We start from the raw sequence: 13,232 nt of genomic DNA, 5'->3' as shown, positions 1-13,232 counted from the left end.
TTGGGGGAAGGCAGAGGATTGTGTGACGCTGCCGCACACTTTAGTACGGCCAGTGCATTGTCCTAAATGGGACAGGATTACTGACTGGCAGCCCCAGCCAATTTCACACGCCTGATGGAGGAAGGTGGGGGGGGGCTTAACACTTTAAGCCTAATAGCCATTGCACACCTGATCGACAGTGCAGGGTCTGTCTAGACCCTGTCCTGCTGATAACAGCATGACGCAAGGCAAGCCCTCTCAGACATTTATATTCAAAAAAGGAGTTTGAGAGGGAAAAATTACCAGGCCACCCTCCACTCAGTCACTTAATACAAAACAAAAGACCTGGTAATATTAAGACACTTCTTGTGATTACATGGGATAAATAGAAGGGTAATGTGAACAACTATTACACCAGCAACAGTAGTTCTTATCATGAACTATCATTCCCTCCCTCGTGTCATCAAGCTTAATATTTTAGAGTTTCCAAAAGGGAAAAACAACCAACCATGTGAAAAGTATTTCACCAACTTCTGTGAGAAACAGAAACAAAAAGTGTGAAAAAAATTGTGAAAAAATGAGAAAGCATCTCACGTGCGCAACACCAGAGGAGCTACTGGCAGGTTCTCACCAGTCTGCCCACGATTTTATCATCATCGATATCTTTCTCATGTATAAATAATTACGTGTCCCAATTAAGGAAAAAAAGGGAAAAACAGGGAGGTTTTTTAAAGAGGAAAAAGAAAGACCCGTGAAGTCTTTGCAAGTAAAATTAGGTCTGGCTCAAGTATATATTCCAATTAATTTATTCCATTCCGTGAGTCATCCCAAGGTTAAAAACACGGTCATGTTATGTAACCACATTCAGGAATGGCCAACATGTTTCATTGCCTACTTATCTTTGCGGCAAATTCATCAGGGTGTCAAGGGTCTGCAATCACTTCCCTGGGTTTTTTCTATTTGAAAGAGAAAATAACTGCACACATGCAGAAAACATAATAAACACACAAGGTTGGTGAGTGCATCAAAGAAACCAAATACACCCCACTTTAAATATCAGAGACATATATCCTGATAAACAAGACAACTGCAAGGTCATCAATTCAGGTTACCTAATGAGAGCCACGGGCCCGCATACCAGCTCTCAATTGGTTTAGGAGATCAGTGCAACTTGCACTCGTTGTCCCAGGTAAAAGCACATCCGTTGCTTACACCTTCATCTGGAGAGACAAATGTGTCCAGTGAGTAAATAATTTTTTTCCCTGTGCTAGGAGTAGCCTTTATACACACCAACTGTTAACACCCATTATAAACATAAAAAGGACAGTGTCCGTCATTCAATGCCAGCCCCTGGCAATACCACCATCTCATTAGCATTAGTTAAATGGCAGTACCCACAAGTACCGATGTAGTTCATGTGATCCCTCGGCACCCTACAATCGTTAGCGTCTAAATGGCTGCGAAGTTCACCGTGGTATATGCAAACTACCTGTTGCCCCTTCACAATGTTTCTCTATCACTGGATCAAATATCAGGCAGTGTCCGGAAGATTTCAACGTTTTCCAGAAGGTCCTCTAACATGCAGCAGTACAGACACTGTCTCTCTATCACTGGTTCAAATAACTGACAGTGCCCGGGAGATTTCAACGTTTCCCAGAGGGTCCTTTAACAAGCAGCACTACAAGCATTGTTCAAACTGATCTAATTCTCACCGTAAGGTTTCCTAGAGTGCTCCGTCACTCGTTCCAGGATCGGCGTGAATGAATATGCGGCCGGGATTTAAACCGGCAGCGCGTATCAGACACTTCCTGTCACAACTCGAGACCGAGGCCGTGCACCCGGATCAAAAAAGCACCGCTATCAAGCGGACCACCAGGGCGGCCATTTTAAAGTGGCAGAACCCGTGTGGATCATAAATAGAGAGGCTCAGCATATGGGATCAAAAAACTTACTAGTAGTGCCATACGTTCAATGTTAATCATCAGTAACACTATATAAACAAAATCCCAGTTCGTTAGAGGGCAGAATATTCATTTCAAGGAGGTAATTTTTGAAAACACAAAAAAGAGAACACATGAATTTAGCACTTCACTTAATTATTTCATCCAAGGCTGAAGGTGATACCCCAAGAGTCAAAAGTATCAAGACTATACAAATCAGCAAAAATGCAGAGGGGGATAGTCTGAGATCACCCAACTATCACGATGTACATATCAGGGAGGTCAAGACGTAAAGAACAGCTTCATCAGACACTCTCACTGCCTAGCGATCTTATTCCATTCAATCTGATCATTTAAACCAATCTGATCAACCCTTTCTGAATAAATCCAGCGCGCCTCTTTTAATGCGAGTGTGTTTTCAATCTGACTCGCGTCGCCCATAACTTTTTCTAGTACCACCCATTTCACTGCCTTGCAATTATGTTGGCTATCAATATAGTTTTGGACCAACCTCGTAGTCAATTTACCGTTCTTAATGGTGCTGAGATGCTCTTGTATCCGCACTTTAATTTTTCTTGTGGTAAGGCCAATATAGTGAAGCCCACATGGGCAGATTAATCTGTAAATAATATTGATCGAATTGCAATTACTGAACTTGTACAGATACCAAGTTCGTCCACTCTGCAACTGGACACTTGTTGTCCTCTCAGTCAATTCACAAACTGAGCATCCACCACAAGGGTAGTGCCCAGGGGGAATGGAGGTGTTTGTTAGTTGTAGTGGGGGTCTCGTATGAACGAGTCTGTCTTTGAGGTTCTGAGCTCTTTTAAAAGCAAAACGGGGTTCTGGCATTTTATATTCGCTGGTGGAGAGCAAAGACCAGTGTTTCCTAATGGCCTGGCGAATCTTCGTAGCCAGAGAATCAAACGTCAGTACTATAGGTAAACATTCAGCTGCCTCTTTTGAACTCCTTTCCAATAGAGCCTCCTGAGGGGTATTGTGAGCCCTCTTACGGGCTCTAATAACGATTTTTCTTGGATAGGCCCGTTGGATCAATTTCTCAGCAAGACCCTCAGATTGTTCCAGAAAATCAGCAGTCGAAGAACAGTTTCTGCGGTAACGCAGAAGCTGTCCTACCGGGAGATTGTCCCTCAATGCTCTAGGGTGAAATGATTGGTAATGCAAAAGAGAGTTCTTATTTGTGGGTTTCTGATGAACGCACGAGGTTAACCTATTACCAGTCACACTGATGTCCAAATCCAAATAGGTCACCTTTTCGGTGCTCATACTCCATTTGAATTTCAAACATGCATCACAATTGTTCAGCCAATCCAAAAACTCACAGAGATGGCTCCGGGTACCTGTCCATATACAGAGTACATCATCAATATACCGCTTCCAGAGGCTGATATGCCTCTGGAAGGGATTGGATGGATGGTATAGGTGATGTTCTTCAAACTGGCCCACATAAATGCAGGCCAGACTGGGTGCAAATGTTGCACCCTTTGAAGTACAGGATGTTTGTAGAAACAAATCATTTTTATAGGAAAAATAATTGCGGGTTAGCGCAATCTCAATGCACTGCATCACAAAGGATTGGGGTGTGTCATAAAACCAATCCTGTCCCCCAAGAGCGCGTGCTGCTGCCACCAGCATAGCGTCCTGGGGGATACTTGTATACAAAGATTCAATATCAATAGTCACAAGTATCTGTTGTGACGCCTCAAACTGCAGATCTTGAATGATATTAAGGACATCAGTGGTATCCTGGACGTAGGACAGCTGTTTGAGTACTGATTCTCTCAAAAAGAAATCCGCAAATTGAGACAACGGTTCAAGCACCGAGGAAATCCCCGAAACTATGGGACGCCCTGGAGGGAGGCGTTGTGGCTTATGGATTTTTGGCAAGATGTAAAATGCCGGATGCTTTCTCATTTTTTCACAATTTTTTTCACACTTTTTGTTTCTGTTTCTCACAGAAGTTGGTGAAATACTTTTCACATGGTTGGTTGTTTTTCACTTTTGGAAACTCTAAAATATTAAGCTTGATGACACGAGGGATGGAATGATAGTTCATGATAGGAACTACTGTTGCTGGTGTAATAGTTGTTCACATTACCCTTCTATTTATCCCATGTAATCACAAGAAGTGTCTTAATATTACCAGGTCTTTTGTTTTGTATTAAGCCCTCTCAGACCCCTGCAGTCAGGGGCCATTCAAGTGAGAGCTGCTGTCATCTCCAGCAGCGATTGTGCAAAAGGCCACTGAGGGTCTCAGTGTCTTGCAAGCTCCTCGGAAGCAGGGCGGCATCTGCCTTGAGCTGGAGGAGATAAGTAACCTGAGCCTGCTGTGCTCTGAGTCAGGGTAACGGTACTCTCCCTGATCTAAGAAAAGTGCCGGTACTGAGGGCCAGAAAATTCGGAAGTGCCGGTACTCAGTACCGGCCCATTTAAAGCACTGGTCATACCTATGTGGGTACAAGTGAAGTTACAAGTGAAGCAAGCAGTCCTAAAAGACAAGGAGCAATTGTGCAGATATGACATGGGGAACTTTGCAGCAATGCGTTTTTGGTGCCTGGTTAGGTGCACATTGTGAACCAGGAATAATACAGAATGGTTGCATGATTACACAATTTTGAGAGGCAGCCAACAGTTTCCTATGGTTCAGCCATTTCATCCATGGACTGTCTTGCACTGAGTGATGACATTTTTCATGAATACATTGCACAGCTGTTTGTAAAAGAGTTCACTTAAGTGTCGAGTTGGTATGCTTGGGTTGCTAAGCCACGCTTTTATTTTTATACTTTTTATATGTTTTTTTGTATATTGCATATTTTTGTAGAAAAACATAAAGCTCTCTTCCCAAGGGCAGTCCTATTTACCTTGACAATGCTTGTTTGTACTGAGGATTGGGAGATGGCCACACCACAGTACTCTCAGATGCTTTCAGGTCTATTATTGACGGCCTGCATGCAATTACGGCAGACAATCTAGAGGTGCTGGCTTAATTCAGAGAAGTTGCGACTCAAAAGCAACCTTGCAGACGTGACTCCTTATTTATGACCATGGAACATCCAGGGGCTTAGCTTGGTCAGTAAGATTGGGGAGGGTGAGCTTCAGATTTCCCAAGAATTACGCCGGTTAAAATACATTAAATGAGAATTAAGACAAGAGTGCGGCTTGTTAAGGGTACTTATAACTTAATGTTTTGTAAAATAACCACTTTGTAAGGCCTTTGAAACAGAGACAAGAGTGTGTTTTTGTCTGCATGTGCATGTAAAAATTCCAAGTGAAATCCGACAAATACCTCACCATACCCAACCTAAAGCATCTGTTCCCAACTATTTACTACAGAATATATTTATTATGGGGGCGGGGAGGGTGTACCACCCGAAACATCCTCCCTGAAGCTATTTGCCCGTGGAAACATCAAAACTTGTGTATGGGTTGAACTCAAAGTATTAGCTGTGTATGCAATGGTGAACAACTGTATCAGGTATGTTTACCTTGATTTACAAAGGCTTGATTCTGACAGGCAAATAATGTGGTGTTCAGTGCAAATGTTTTACTGAATCTGTTTCTATGTCTTTAGATCAGCTTTAGCTATCTTGCCAAGCATGGAGTTAAAATTATCGCCGCTTTAGCGGCAGAAAACTGCCGCTAAAGTGGCGATAATGGGCTTGATAATATGCCGCAGAGAATTCCAATAGAAGCCCATGTTGTCACCAAAACATGGGCTTCTATGGGAATTCTCAAGGGCATATTATCAAGCCCATTATCGCCGCTTTAGCGGCAGTTTTCTGCCGCTAAAACAGCGATAATTTTAACTCTGTTTCTTGATAATATGCCCCCAAGATGGTTGACGATGTGCTAATATTTTATTGTTTTAGTCAAATGCATGTACTGAGAATCATTCACATACAGCTCGCACACAACATCCACAAACCAAAAGGAAGGGCAAACTAGTCTCAAGTTGAGTGCACACATGTGCATGCAAAGTGAGCATGCCTGAAGCACTTAATAAAGGCTTGAACCCACTAGGGTCACCAGAAGCAGGCTGATTATTTGAGTCTTCTTGGATTTCAAGATTTCTTGCAATCTTGATGTTCATCTGTGCTGAGAACGTCCGACTTGTAATTTTAACTAATGTATATTCACTGTTTAGAAAAGGGTGTTTTTAAAAGGATATGCAGTGATCTACATCTGTAACTGTTAGACTTGGGGGTCTCTAGTTGGCAAGGGAATGCACTTGTGACAAATAGGGACCCTCTCCTCTTGTCAGGGTAAGGGGGTACACTCCTACAATAACCCCTGCTCACCCCCTTGGTAGCTTGGCACGAGCAGACAGGCTTATCTCAGAGGCAGTGTGTAAAGCATTTGTGAACACATACAGTAACCAAGTGACAACACTACAAATGAACACTACACAGGTTTTATATAAAAAATAAGTATTCTTTATATAGATTTACCACAAGACCATTAAATGACAAAAACACACAATACTGTTACTTTAGATGGTAGAATTTTGCTTAGTTCTCTTTTGTTCTTAAATGCGACACTTTAAGTCAATGTACCTTTTAGATGCGACACGCAGGGCAACGAAAGTGTTGCAACGATTTTGATGCGATGAAGTTTTTGGTGCAAAGAAATAAAGACGTGAAGATCTTCCAGATGCGTTACGCTTCTCCGATGTTGCGAGAAGACTCGACTCGATGCTTCAGCTGCAGCGGCGACACCCTTTACTTGATGCGACGACAGCGGCCTTGGCGGCGACACTCTTCTCCGACGTTTGCGAGACGCTTCCGTTCGATGCGATGTTGCAGCGGCGAAACCCCTTTACGTGATGCGACGACAGCAGCTCCGACGGCGGCACGCTTTTCCGTGGATGCGAGGCGCTTTCCTTGATGCGGTGCAATGCGACAACTACGATGGCTGCGATGGCGACACGCTTCTTCCTCGATGTGAGACTCTTCTCTTGATGCAGTGCAATGCGTCAGCTACGATGGCTGCGATGGCGACATGCTTCTTCGGCGCTGCGAGACAAGTGGCATTTTCAAACACAGAATGTTAAAACCAACTTTACTAAAAGATGTATTTTATCATCCTGAGTTCAGGCATACTAAATTCGAATTTCTACCATGTTCTCTGAGTCAGTTAGGATTATAAGATGTAATAACCAAACTGCCCATTCTGGCCTATGGAGAACAGGTAGCCTTGCAATAGTGAAAAACGAAAATGGCTGTAATTCACTATTAGAACATGCCACACACACCAGGGCATGTCCTACCTTATCCTTACAATACACCCTGCCCTTGGGCCTACCATAGGGGTGTCTGATACGAAGAAAAGGGAAGGTTTAGGGACTGGCAAGTGGGTGCACTTGCCCAGTCAGCATGACAGTACCAGACTGCATGCAGGCTCTGCAATGGCGGACCTTAGACACATGATTATAGGCTGCTTCTGTGGGTGCTGCAAGCCCACCAGCAGCATTTGGATTTACAAGCCCAGGGCACTCCCGGTGCACTGTACTAGGGTCTGACAAATAAACTAAACCAACCAATCATGGAATCACAAATTATACATTAATTTACAATAGGGAGCACTTGCACTGTGGCACTGGACAGCAGTGACACAGTGCCCTGAGCAACTAACACTAGCAACAAAAACATATGAGGCACAGCTAAAAATCGAAGGGCGACTCACACCAATGTGCCAGGTCTAACAGTAACCATTTATGCTCATTCTGTTAAAAAATACAGACATTCTACCCTTATGTTGCAGTATTGGTTGAACCCTTATTTTATCTGTCCTTTAACTTGCTCCGGTGTTCTCCAATATGAACAGTAGCTACTGCTACCGGACAGGGTGGTGGGGCGGGGAGAGAATGAAAAAAAAGAAGAAAAAAAGGGACTTACCTGAAATGGCTGGGCACTGCCTCTCCTCTGTCCTTGTCCTCTTCCTTCTTCCTATCTGAGCCAGTAGCAGGAAGCACCCGGGCACACAGGCTCCCCTGAGCCAATCACAACGCTGCAACGTAGCATTGTGATTGGTCTCAGATGGGAACAGGGAACCTGTGCATGTCCCTCACCAGGCTGTGTAATGCAGCCTGGTAGGGGAACATGCAAAGTGCGCATGAACTGTTTGGTTGGCCCAAGAGAGCCGGCCAAACTATACATGTGCGCTTGGGGAGTGCACACCACTCCTCCCGCTGCTCTGGCCAGCCCCGCCCCACCCCACCTCTGACTACAATAGGAAAAAATTATATGATAATAATGATATGTTATTATCATTTTATTTTTCCTTTTGAGCAGTGGGGCGATGCTCCTCCGCCGTAGCGGAAGAGTTGCCACTGAATATGAAGATTAAAAAGTGTTTACAAATAAGGTAAAATAAAGTATGAAAAATGCTATAGGAGCCTCTGTAACTTTTCACAAAGGATAATGCCATACTGGGCAATAGAAAATATGTAATCTTTATATATATGTATATATATATATATATTCTTTTGCCCTGTTGAATAAATCGAACATTATCTAAAACTGGATTCGTGTGGCTCGTGCTTGCAGAACGAAGTTACTTGTGAGCTTTTGGTGGATATATATATATATATATATATATATATATATATATATATATATATATATATATATATATATATATATATATATATATATATATATATATATATATATATATATATATATATATATATATGAAACCACGATTGCCACAAACTTGAAGAGACCACTCTTCAAGTTTGTGGCAATCGTGGTCCTCGTAGTCCGCTTTGAAATAAACCCTTGTGGGTGCCGCTGAATGTCCCAAATAAACATTTCTTCCCATGTGGGCATGCTTGCAGAGTACAAGGCATCAAGTCCGTGCCAATACATGCCCTCAGAACGGACTCACCGCACATGCAGCGTCTCTTTATTTCTGCCGCTGCTGTCCCGCATAATCTGCAGTGGGCATGTGCGGTGAGTCCGTTCTGAGGGCATGTATTGGCACGGACTTGATGCCTTGTACTCTGCAAGCATGCCCACATGGGAAGAAATGTTTATTTGGGACATTCAGTGGCACCCACAAGGGTTTATTTCAAAGCGGACTACGAGGACCATGATGCACTCGCACACACGCCCACTGGGGTGGGATATTTAATTGTGTGCAGGGGGTCCGCTTGCTGTCGAGTGTGCCTGGGCCAGTGAACAAGGGCGGGAAATGCCCGAAACGCGTCTGGCTGGACATTTGTGCTCTGCATGTGCTTGGCAGAGGGTTTGTGCAACCATCAGAATAAATGGGTTTACTCACCGGGAGTGGTCTCTTCAAGTTTGTGGCAATCGTGGTTTCATGTTGAGCGGCCCGTCCAGGTCGCGAAGAGCCCCACTGCAGATTATGCGGGACAGCAGCGGCAGAAATAAAGAGACGCTGCATGTGCGGTGAGTCCGTTCTGAGGGCATGTATTGGCACGGACTTGATGCCTTGTACTCTGCAAGCATGCCCACATGGGAAGAAATGTTTATTTGGGACATTCAGCGGCACCCACAAGGGTTTATTTCAAAGCGGACTACAAGGACCATGATGCACTCGCACACACGCCCACTGGGGCGGGATATTTAATTGTGTGCAGGTGGTCCGCTTGCTGTCGAGTGTGCCTGGGCCAGTGAACAAGGGCGGGAAATGCCCGAAACGCGTCTGGCTGGACATTTGTGCTCTGCATGTGCTTGGCAGAGGGTTTGTGCAACCATCAGAATAAATGGGTTTACTCACCGGGAGTGGTCTCTTCAAGTTTGTGGCAATCGTGGTTTCATGTTGAGCGGCCCGTCCAGGTCGCGAAGAGCCCCACTGCAGATTATGCGGGACAGCAGCGGCAGAAATAAAGAGACGCTGCATGTGCGGTGAGTCCGTTCTGAGGGCATGTATTGGCACGGACTTGATGCCTTGTACTCTGCAAGCATGCCCACATGGGAAGAAATGTTTATTTGGGACATTCAGCGGCACCCACAAGGGTTTATTTCAAAGCGGACAACGAGGACCATGATGCACTCGCACACACGCCTACTGGGGCGGGATATTTAATTGTGTGCAGGTGGTCCGCTTGCTGTCGAGTGTGCCTGGGCCAGTGAACAAGGGCGGGAAATGCCCGAAACGCGTCTGGCTGGACATTTGTGCTCTGCATGTGCTTGGCAGAGGGTTTGTGCAACCATCAGAATAAATGGGTTTACTCACCGGGAGTGGTCTCTTCAAGTTTGTGGCAATCGTGGTTTCATGTTGAGCGGCCCGTCCAGGTCGCGAAGAGCACCACTGCAGATTATGCGGGACAGCAGCGGCAGAAATAAAGAGACGCTGCATGTGCGGTGAGTCCGTTCTGAGGGCATGTATTGGCACGGACTTGATGCCTTGTACTCTGCAAGCATGCCCACATGGGAAGAAATGTTTATTTGGGACATTCAGCGGCACCCACAAGGGTTTATTTCAAAGCGGACTACGAGGACCATGATGCACTCGCACACACGCCCACTGGGGCGGGATATTTAATTGTGTGCAGGTGGTCCGCTTGCTGTCGAGTGTGCCTGGGCCAGTGAACAAGGGCGGGAAATGCCCGAAACGCGTCTGGCTGGACATTTGTGCTCTGCATGTGCTTGGCAGAGGGTTTGTGCAACCATCAGAATAAATGGGTTTACTCACCGGGAGTGGTCTCTTCAAGTTTGTGGCAATCGTGGTTTCATGTTGAGCGGCCCGTCCAGGTCGCGAAGAGCCCCACTGCAGATTATGCGGGACAGCAGCGGCAGAAATAAAGAGACGCTGCATGTGCGGTGAGTCCGTTCTGAGGGCATGTATTGGCACGGACTTGATGCCTTGTACTCTGCAAGCATGCCCACATGGGAAGAAATGTTTATTTGGGACATTCAGCGGCACCCACAAGGGTTTATTTCAAAGCGGACTACGAGGACCATGATGCACTCGCACACACGCCCACTGGGGCGGGATATTTAATTGTGTGCAGGTGGTCCGCTTGCTGTCGAGTGTGCCTGGGCCAGTGAACAAGGGCGGGAAATGCCCGAAACGCGTCTGGCTGGACATTTGTGCTCTGCATGTGCTTGGCAGAGGGTTTGTGCAACCATCAGAATAAATGGGTTTACTCACCGGGAGTGGTCTCTTCAAGTTTGTGGCAATCGTGGTTTCATGTTGAGCGGCCCGTCCAGGTCGCGAAGAGCCCCACTGCAGATTATGCGGGACAGCAGCGGCAGAAATAAAGAGACGCTGCATGTGCGGTGAGTCCGTTCTGAGGGCATGTATTGGCACGGACTTGATGCCTTGTACTCTGCAAGCATGCCCACATGGGAAGAAATGTTTATTTGGGACATTCAGCGGCACCCACAAGGGTTTATTTCAAAGCGGACTACGAGGACCATGATGCACTCGCACACACGCCCACTGGGGCGGGATATTTAATTGTGTGCAGGTGGTCCGCTTGCTGTCGAGTGTGCCTGGGCCAGTGAACAAGGGCGGGAAATGCCCGAAACGCGTCTGGCTGGACATTTGTGCTCTGCATGTGCTTGGCAGTGGGTTTGTGCAACCATCAGAATAAATGGGTTTACTCACCGGGAGTGGTCTCTTCAAGTTTGTGGCAATCGTGGTTTCATATATATATATATATATATATATATATATATATATATATATATATATATATATATATATATATATATATATATATATATATATATATATATATATATATATATATATATATATATATATATATATATATATATATATATATATATATATATATATATATATATATATATATACTTTAATTAATCACAAACGGAACATTTGAACCTACCAAGGAAATACTTCTCTTCGCACTGGGGACTACGTGTCCCAGCAGGCACTTGAACAATTACCGGATTAAGGTTACGCCCACTTAGGGAAATCATGCAAATTAATAAATCACCTGAAACAAAGTCAATGCGAAATTTAGATGCTGTTTGTTCAGCCCATGAAGAAGAGGTCGGGGAACCTCGAAACGCGTTGGCAATCTAGAGACGAAGTGGAGCAAAAAGGCAGGCTGCATGTGTACAGCTGAATGGCAGAGTGATGTCGTGTGCACTTCCATTGCTGCTGGTCACTTTGAGGGAACACATTACTACACGGCGGCCCGGCCGTGGGGAGTAGCACCATCGACCAGCTGGGAGAGAAGCTTGCAACCAGCTGAGCGGGGCTGCCGTTCTGAACTATTCACTACGGGAACAGCACATCACCCAATATGCGAATTGAGCTTGCCGTACGTGACACTGCCTACTATAGGTAATAAACACTTGAATTAATCACAAACGGAACATTTGAACCTATCAAGGAAATACTTCTCTTCGCATTGGGGACTACGTGTCCCAGCAGGCACTTGAACAATTACCGGATTAAGGTTACGCCCACTTAGGGCAATCATGCAAATTAATAAATCACCTGAAACAAAGTCAATGCGAAATTTAGATGCCGTTTGTTCAGACCATGAAGAAGAGGTCGGGGAACCTCGAAACGCGTTGGCAATCTAGAGACAAAGTGGAGCAAAAAGGCAGGCTGCATGTGTACAGCTGGATGGCAGAGTGATGTTGTGTGCGCTTCCATTGCTGCAGGGCACTTTGAGGGAACACATTACTACACGGCGGCCCGGCCGTGGGGAGTAGCACCATCGACCAGCTGGGACAGAAGCTTGCAACCAACTGAGCGGGGCTGCCGTTCTGAACTATTCACTACGGGAACAGCACATCACCCAATATGCGAATTGAGCTTGCCGTATGTGACACTGCCTACTATAGGTAATAAACATTTGAATTAATCACAAACGGAACATTTGAACCTACCAAGGAAATACTTCTCTTCGCATTGGGGACTACGTGTCCCAGCAGGCACTTGAACAATTACCGGATTAAGGTTACGCCCACTTAGGGCAATCATGCAAATTAATAAATCACCTGAAACAAAGTCAATGCGAAATTTAGATGGCGTTTGTCAGCCCATGAAGAAGAGGTCGGGGAACCTCGAAACGCGTTGGCAATCTAGAGACAAAGTGAAGCAAAAAGGCAGGCTGCATGTGTACAGCTGGATGGCAGAGTGATGTCGTGTGCGCTTCCATTGCTGCAGGGCACTTTGAGGGAACACATTACTACACGGCGGCCCGGCCGTGGGGAGAAGCACCATCGACCAGCTGGGAGAGAAGCTTGCAACCAGCTGAGCGGGGCTGCCGTTCTGAACTATTCACTACTGGAACAGCACATCACCCAATATGTGAATTGAGCTTGCCGTACGTGA

Source organism: Triturus cristatus, chromosome 9, assembly GCF_964204655.1.
Source record: "Triturus cristatus chromosome 9, aTriCri1.1, whole genome shotgun sequence".
Classification (NCBI taxonomy): Eukaryota; Metazoa; Chordata; class Amphibia; order Caudata; family Salamandridae; genus Triturus; species Triturus cristatus.
Note: the sequence above shows the minus strand (reverse complement) of the source record.